This window comes from Mesoplodon mirus (genome assembly GCF_964341445.2).
Source record: "Mesoplodon mirus genome assembly, chromosome: 7".
Lineage (NCBI taxonomy): Eukaryota > Metazoa > Chordata > Mammalia > Artiodactyla > Ziphiidae > Mesoplodon > Mesoplodon mirus.
The window spans coordinates 94,681,897-94,691,404 of NC_138983.1; positions in this window are offsets into that span (position 1 = coordinate 94,681,897).

Below are 9,508 nucleotides of genomic sequence, written 5' to 3' on the forward strand. Positions count from 1 at the left end.
GCTGTGTGTCTCCTCCCTAGGCTGTGTGACTTGGGGCTGGCTAGACACAGTGTTTTACATATACTCTATATGTCTTAAGTACTTATTTCTCTGTTTTCCATCATTTTCCCTCCAAATTTTTGTGTAGTTATTTTTTAATTGACATTTGGATTCCTTTCTTTTGTTTGACTAAGGTACTGTTCAACCGATCTTCTGAGTGCTTAATTTCAGCTTTTTTAATTCTAGAAGTTTCTTTTGGTTGCATTTCACAGATCATTTTTGCTTAAATTGTACATGTTGTCCTTTTCTTAATACATAAATCATAATTTTAAATAATAGTTTCATTGAGATATAATTTACTTTCCACATTATTTAAAGTGTACAATTTAATGTGTTATGCATCTACCACCACAATCAATTTTAGAACTTTCATCCACCCCGCAAAAGAAAAAGAATCTATTATAGGTCACTCACTCCCCCATTTCTCCAAACCCTAGGCAGCCACTAATATACTTTGTCTCTACAGATTTGTCTAGACTGGACATTGCATACAAATGGAATCATACAATTACTTAGCATGTTTTCAAGGTTCATCCATGTTGTAGCATGCATCAGTACTTGATGTCTTTTTATGGCTGAATAATATTCCATGGTGTGGATATTACTATGTTTCATTTATCCATTCACAGTAAATGGCCATTTGGGTTATTTCCACTTTGGGGCTCTTATGAATAATGCTGCTGTGGTTGGATATATGTGGAAGTTTTGTATGCAGGTCTAGATTTGTTTTTTCAATTAACAGACTATTTCGGAGCAGTTTCTGGTTTACAGAAAAATTAAGCAGAAAGGACAGAGTTCTCATACCTCTTTACCTCTCTACCCAGTTTCCCCTATTATTAACATCTTACATTAGCATAATACATTTGTTATAGTTACTGAACCCATATTGATACATTATTACTAACTAATGTCCATGGTTTACTTTAAACTTCATTCTGTGTTTTGTACATTATATGATTTTTTTTTTTAATTAATTAATTTATTTATTTATGACTGTGTTGGGTCTTTGTTTCTGTGCGAGGGCTTTCTCTAGTTGTGGCCAGCGGGGGCCACTCTTCATCGCAGCGCGCGGGCCTCTCACTATCGCGGCCTCTCTTGTTGCGGAGCACAGTTTCCCGACGCGCAGGCTCAGTAATTGTGGCTCATGGGCCCAGTTGCTCTGCGGCATGTGGGATCTTCCCAGACCAGGGCTCGAACCTGTGTCCCCTGCATTGGCAGGCAGATTCTCAACCACTGCGCCACCAGGGAAGCCCACATTATATGATTTTTTGACAAATGTGCAATAACCTGTATCCACCATTACAGAACCATACACAGGAGTTTCTTTGCCTTTAAAATTCCGTGCTTCACCCATCCTTTTCTCCCTCCCCACAACCTCTGGCAACCACTGATCTTTTGACTGTCTCCACACTTTGGCCTTTTCCTAAAGTTCATATAGCTGCAATCATATAATATGCATGTAGCCTTTGCAGATTGGCTTTTTTTTCACTTAGCAATATGCATTTAAGCTTCTTCCATGTCTTTTCATGGCTTCATAGCCTTTTCTCTTTATTGCTCAATGCTATTCCTTTGTACCGATATACCATAGTTTGTTTATCCATTCCCCTACTGAAAAACATTTGGTTGATTTCAAGTTTTGGCAATTATGGAAGAAACTGTTATAAATATCCATGTGCAGGTTTTATGCGGACATAACTTTTCAGTTCCTATGGGTAAATACCAAAGAGCATGATTACTAGATCACTGTATGGTAAAAGTATGTTTCGTTTTGTAAGAAACTGCCAAGTATCCTGCTAGCAGCAAATGAGAATTTCAGTTGTTCTGCATTGTCAACAACTTTGGTATTTCAGTATTTGGATTTTAGCCATTTGAATAGGTGTGCAGTGGTATCTCATTATTGTTCTAATTTAAAATTCCCTGATGACATGGAATGTGTAGCATCTTTTCATATGCATATTTGCAGTGTGTCTATTTTCTTTGTTTAATCGTAGTTCTTTTGTTTTTTAACCAAAGCCTACTAACTCTTGTCCTCCTTGTCCATTTATATTGTCTTTTTTTCTTTCTTTCTTTTATTTTTTTTTTGAGCTTTTGATCATTTAGTCTTTTTCCTGGTATGTCCAATTATTTTGTATATTAAAATTGGGCTTAACTTATTTTAGGAAACTATAAAGATACCTCCACATTCTGGATGTTGTTATTGTTCTCTTGAAAAGATTTCCTTTTGCCCATGGCACACAGTTACTATAGGGACTGGAAACCTTAGTCCATTCTCAGTTTGAGCTCATTCAAAGCTGTTTTTCAGTCTGTGTGAAGGGTGCTCTATTTCTGTCTTGTCCTTCCTCTATGGGTGTTGCCCTTTGGGATTACCATGTGAAAGTTTGTATTCTCCCTATTCCCAACTACCCTTGTATTTGTTAGGCTTTAAATGTAATGGTTCCCCCAGCCCTGTGAAACTAAGGATATGTGTAGCTTGTCATTCCATTAGTTGTTGCTTTTAGCTTGAGCTCTTGCCGTTTTGCTTCTGTGGTTACAGTCTTTTGAACTCCTTGGCTTTTCAGCTCCTAGGCTGTATGAGTTGAATCAGCAAATGCCCCAAGGAGAAAAGCTGCACCAAATGTCAAGCTTGCATCTGTGTTTCCCTTCTCTCCAGAACTTGGCCCACATGTCTTGGTGTCTCTCAAACATTCGGATGCTGGTGAACAGAGGTTTTCTTACTTTATCCAAGTTTTCTAAAATTTCTTTAGACTTCCCCTGATCTTATGTTATTACTGAAGTATCATCTCAATTATCCTTAGGAAGAAAATTTACAATTTTATATTTTATTATTTTATTTTCTATATTACCTCAGTTTCTGTAGAGACCTTTTACCTGATAGTTCAGTCTAGTTCCTGTGTTACCAGTAAGATGGAGATAGGTGGAGGCTAAGAATATTGGGGGGAAAATCACTGATGAATGATATGTCTCATTCTTTTTGTTTTTCCTCTCCTTATTTACTCTGGCAGCCTACATTTGTCCTTCTTGATTGGACCCAGTTGCCCAAATAAGCAACCCACTCTGGCAAAGACCTGACTTTACTCTCATAAATGTCTGCATGTTAGGAAAAGCTAGATGATGAACACCATGCCAAAGTTCTTTGTGTGACCAGTCAGAATGGCCATCATCAAAAAATCTACAAACAAGAAATGCTGGAGAGGCTGTGGAGAAAAGGGAACCCTCTTGCACTGTTGGTGGGAATGTACATTGATACAGCCACTATGGAGTACAGTATGGAGGTTCCCTAAAAAATTAAAAATAGAACTACTGTCCGACCCAGCAATCCCACTACTGGGCATATACCCTTAAAAAAACGTAATTAGAAGAGACATGTACCACCATGTTCATTGCGGCAGTATTTACAATCGCCAGGACATGGAAACAACCTAAGTGTCCATCGACAGATGAATGATAAAGATGTGGCACATATATACAATGGAATATTACTCAGCCATAAAAAGAAACGAAATTGAGTTATTTGCAGTGAGGTGGATGGACCTAGAGACTGTCATACAGAGTGAAGTAAGTCAGAAGGAGAAAAACAAATATCGTATGCTAACACAGATATATGGAATCTAAAAAAAAAAATTGTTCTGAAGAACCTAGGGGCAGGACCGGAATAAAGATGCAGACATAGACAATGGACTTGAGGACACGGGGAGGGGAAAGGGTAAGCTGGGATGAAGTAACAGAGTGGCTTGGACATATATACACTCCCAAATGTAAAATAGATACCAGTGGGAAGCAGCCGCATAGCACAGGGAGATCAGCTTGGTGCTTTGTGACCACCTAGAGGGGTGGGGCAGGGAGGGTGGGAGGGAGATACAAGAGGGAGGAGATATGGGGATATATGTATATGTATAGCTGATTCACTTTGTTATAAAGCAGAAACTAACACAGCATTGTAAAGCAATTATACTCCAATGAAGATGTTAAAAAAAAACAAAAAGTTAGAGAGTAAAAAAATTCAAAAGAATTGGCCACACTCCTCCAACAGATTCTCTAACATTTAGCAGAACAGAATTCACACTGAATCTGGTTTATGAGTAAAAGACAAGTCAACTTTAAAGTGGATCAGAGATGACAACATTTCTTTTCCATGTGCCTGCTTTGGAGCCATATTTATGCTGACCACTCAAAACCTTCCTCTTGAGTATTCTGTGATATATTAGAACCAGGAATAAGGGGTGTTAGTGCTGCAAGGGTCAGCCAGTGGTCTGCGATTTAATTCACATATCCTTTCTGCACCAGACTCTTTAAGATCATTAAGTTAGCCTAAGAATTTTGAAGCTGTAAAATTCAAGACAGTACATTACAATAGGCCAATATTACTATTCTCCTGCTCTGACAGTCTCCACTGATGGACAGATGAAGGAGAAGGAAGGGCAGTCACCAGTAACTGAGAGTAAATGAAACTGGAATATTGTAATTCAGTATCATTTGAGTGACTGAATTGGCTGGCAGAGTGTTCTCCAGTTAAGGGTGAGGGAAGATTAATTCTGCACATGACACCACTACTGTATTTATACAAGTCTACTGGGACAGTTGTTTGCCTTGAATTGTTTTCTTCATTCATTTCAGTCAGACAGTTGTGTTGACTGATTTTCCTTTTTGATGTATGAAATGACTGTTTGACTGAATTTACCATTTAATTTACACTAATGCACTGTAAAAACGATACATTAGTCAAATTGGATTGGCAGGTATGAAAATGTTTACCCCAGAACTAGACAGAAATATAATATTGCCTTCTACAGAAATGTAAGTCATATGCCCTGGATTCTGGGGAAATGTTCCAATTTTAACAATTTTACCACGTTTCAAAAATGTAGGGTCACTGATCCCATAGTAAAAATAAGAAGATCTGTGAAGTCCAGAAAAACACAGTTTTGTGTGACTCTGACAATCACATAACACAAAAGAAAAAACTATTATGATGAGATAAATTTTACTGAGTTTCATACTTATCAAGAGGTGTTTCTATGTTAAACTTCTGAGTCTTATTCTAGAAGTTTTTTAGGAACAAACACTTCAAATATATTCATAGAAAACCCTCTTTATTTGTAATTTCATTCTTCCAATATTTATAGTTACTAAGACAGGCCATTTCTCCACGTCCCATCCCATGATTCTCTGCTCCTATTGAACATTTGGAAATTCGTGGCATGAGCAGGAAAGTGAAGAAGTTTTTGAGATTATTGAATAATGCTGATTTTATAAAGACTGCTTTGCTCCATAGTTGACAAACTTATAATGGTACCGATGGTTGGATACTACTCTTAGAGATGAGAAAGCTCTTAAGGAACCTTCCGTATTCCATTCACCAATCTGTGTTCTTGTTCAAAGCAAAATTAATTCCTTTCAAAATTATATTACCTTAATTTTTAATCTTAAAATAAGATTAAAAATTAAAATAATTAAAAATTAAAAATAAAATTAAAAATCTTAATTTTTAATCTTAAAATAATCTATCTGTGAGAATGGGAATTTTGGGTAGGAAAAAGTGACAGAAGATGGGACAAAAAGAGAATTCATAGAAAGACAAAACAGAATTGTTTAAATGGTGGGTACAAACTTCTGTTTCCAACTATATCAGTTTACCTTAGGGAAACGTACTAGAAAGGCCAAATAAATCATAAGCAACATTGGACTGTGAGTGTTAGAAAGCTACTGAGGTAGCCATGACCTAGAAAAGTAAAATAGAGGAAGAAACTCACTGAAGTGAGAACAATATTCTGCACATGCTTTTCTAGCCCAGTCATTTAGAAACTACTGATGAAGAGCAAAAGTCTGAGAAACCAAATGTGGCTCCTAAGAGATAGAAAAGCCAGTAGATCTTAGGACAATGTCATAGGACTAAGGAAACCAGAGTTGGAATTGAGAAATAACAAGGCAGCTAGAATTTTAAGGACCAAACTCACAGAGAGAGTAAAGATTCAGAGAACAGAGCTGGATTCAGCAACAGTGTTCCCTTGTAGTATTTTCCATGTATAATAGGTAGATAAGGCAAGATGCTAAGAAGTCAAACAAAAGCTAACTGAAGTCAAAGCAAAGACTTAGTTGGCTCATAATGCTGAAGAGACAAAATTGGGGTTCAGAACCTATGAAAGATTTGTGGCCCAATGGAAAACGAATGATATGAATTAGGACATTGAAAGTCTCTACATATGTGTGTGTGTGTGTCTGTGTGTGTGTCTCTGTGTGTGTGTGTGTGTGTGTGTGTCTGTGTGTTAGGAAGGTTGATGCAACATCTACACTGAACCTTATAAAGAAGGAAAATGAGTATGAAGTTGGTCCAGTGACTGAGGTGATCTTCCCCTCTGCTCCCTACCTAAGAATAGGAAATTCTCTCCTCAAGAAAATACAGTTGACCCTTGAACAAGGTAGGGGTTAGAGATGCTGACTCCCTGTACAGTCAAAAATCCACATATAACTTTATGGTCGGCCCTTCTTATCTGTGGTTCTGAATCTGAGGATTCAACCAACCACAGATCATGTAGTACTGTATTACTTATTGAAAAACAATCCATGTATAAGTGGATCTGTGCAGTTCAAACCCAGGTTGTTCAAAGGGCAACTGTAACGTCATTCAGGTTCCCTACAACTTGTCATATCCCAAGTCTGGTATTCACTGAAGAACCACCAAGACTACCAAGAAAAGGAGAATTAGAATAAAAAACAAAACAGAATCAGAATCATAGATGACCTAAACATTAAAGTTCATACATATTTTGGTAAATATTATCAAGATCAAGAAAATAGATGACAAGGTGGAGAACTTAACTTGACAACTAGAAACTATAAACTGATTGAAGTTGAACTGATAGAATTAAAAATTATACGAAATTTAAAATTCGGTATTGGATTGGACACAGGTAAAGAGAGGTAAGTGAACTGGAAGATAGCATAGTAACAATATTAACACTAAAACATGGGAAACGAAAAGAATAAAAAGTACACAAAAGCGCATTTGAGACATATGGGCCACAGTAAACATTTTTATCATATGTGTAAACTGGAGTCCAAAGAAAAAAGGAGAGAGAGATTGGGATGAAAACAATATTTCAGAAATATTAACAGCTGAGAGTTCTCTAAAACTAAAAAGAATATGTGGAGCCATAAATTCAATAAGCACTAAAGAATGCAACAAGAACAAATACAAAGAAAAGCACACCTAAGATCACCACAGTACAATTCATGATTGGTAAAGAAAATCATGACATCTTAAAAGCAGCCCAAGGAAAGAGAGATTACTTTCAAAGGAACAATAGGATTAAGATTACAGCTTTCTTCTCAATGAAACTGGATACTAGAAAATAATGGAATAACATTTTTAAGTGCTAAAGAAAAGAACTGCCCACTGGGAATTCTAGAGGCAGAGAAAATGTTGTTTGGAAGGAAAGATGAAATAAGGAAATTTGCAGACAAACAAAATTTAGAAAATATGTTCTCATCAGAACTGACTGAATTAAATTATAAAAGGAGACCCACAGGTAGAAGGAAGTTATCACAGACGAAAATAAGGAATTTATAAAGAATTATGTATAACAGAAAGGATAAATAAATGGATAAACCTAAATAAAATCTAACTGCACAAAAGAGTAATAATAAAATATATCAAAAATTAGAATGCATTAAAACAAATGGAAGAGGAAAAGTAGTAAAAGAAATTTAAGATCTCAGCATTGCTTGAGAAGCAGTAAAAGAGCTAATAAGTCATGGTACATGTGTAACTGCTACTTATGTAAAAATAACAAGCTAATACAAGGGAAAATGGAATTTGAAGAAATCTAAAAGGAAGAAAGAAGAGCAAAAAGAACATAACAAGGTGGGACAAATAGTAAACGAGGAGTAAACGGTCTATAAGAAAATACATTAACTGTAAATACTCAAATTAAAGGACAAGGATTATTGAAACAAACAAAAAACCAAATTCTATGCCACCTACAAGAGACAAGAGTCAGATTGAAAATTAAAGGATTCAAAACTTATGTCCTAACAACAATAAGTAAAGTTGAAGAAGATTTTTTAATGTTAACATAGATTTGAAAGCAAAAAGTATCACTGGTGATAAGGCAGGATAATAAAACCCACTGTTACTTTACAAGGGATATATTATAAATCTAAACTTCAATGCAATAGATGAAGGGAAATTCCAAAAATCTAAGTAGAAATAGAAAAATCTAAATTACCTAGATCAGTAACGTAGAACCACAAGAACAAATCAGCAGATTAGAGAAGATCTGAATACCATCATTAAAAACTTCGGCCTACATTTACATAAAACACTGCACCAACAATGATGGAATATATACATTACGCAGAAATTTTTAGGTGCATATGGCACATTTATAAAATTGACTATATTCCAGTTATAAAACAAGACTCCGAATAAGCAAGAAATTTAAAAATATATAACCAATATTTTACCAAATAGTTGGATATTAAAAACATACTTCTGATCATTATGTAGGTCAAAGATAAAGTCGCAATGGGAATTAGAATTTTATTAATTGAATGATAATGAAAATATGCCATAAAAAAACCTGTGGGTTGCAAATAAAGCTGTGGTCACAGAGAAGTTTATGTATTCAAATTAGATTCTCTAAATGTAAAAGGGACAGGAATAAAGCAACTAGAAGATAACCTATCACCCTGAGGTAGGCAGCTCCTGAACTGTACCTGGTGGGGAAGGCAGGGCAGAACTTCAGGAGGCCAGCTGAGAGCACGGTGAACGCCACGTCAGGAGCAGTCTCCGAGAGAGAGCACTTAATGTACAAAGGGATGACTAAAATATATTTAAGAGCTAGCACCTGACTCCTCTTAAGGATGACTTAACGTTGCTGGGGAAAAAATAAGAAGTGCTCGGTGTAGAAGGTGAATAGCTTTATAATTCCCAGGAGAATCTTGGTACCAGGACCACACAATGAAGAACTTGGAGTCCCCGTGGCTAATCCAGCAGAGAGAAAAGGAGAAACAGAGATGCGAGAGAAACTAAAGGGAACTCTTGGTGCAATTTGGTGCTGCTGCAGGCCCAAGTTCAGGTATGTGCTCTCTAGCTCCCCATCTTAAATAAAAGCCACCATGTTCCTCAGTCTTTCAGGTACTTAGAATTTCTCTTTAGAACCTGAAAATGGGGTCAGGTTTCCTGTCTGCATTGCTACAGTCCAAAATAGAGGCAGGATGGTTGAAATAGTTCTCCATCTGGCAGAGGAGGCCTTGAAGCTGTGAGCCACTCACTGCAAACCAGCAGGACATGAAGGATTCTTGAGCAGACCTGAAGCTACTGGGAGGCCTTTCAGGAGTTAAATCCCATAGTAAATACTGTACCTTCATTGGCCCCTTCTCCCTCTCTGTCCAGTCTTCCTCCACTCCCATGGGGGCCCAAAGGGGTTAAATGAGCACTATTTGACTTGTACTTGGTGGTCCCAGAACT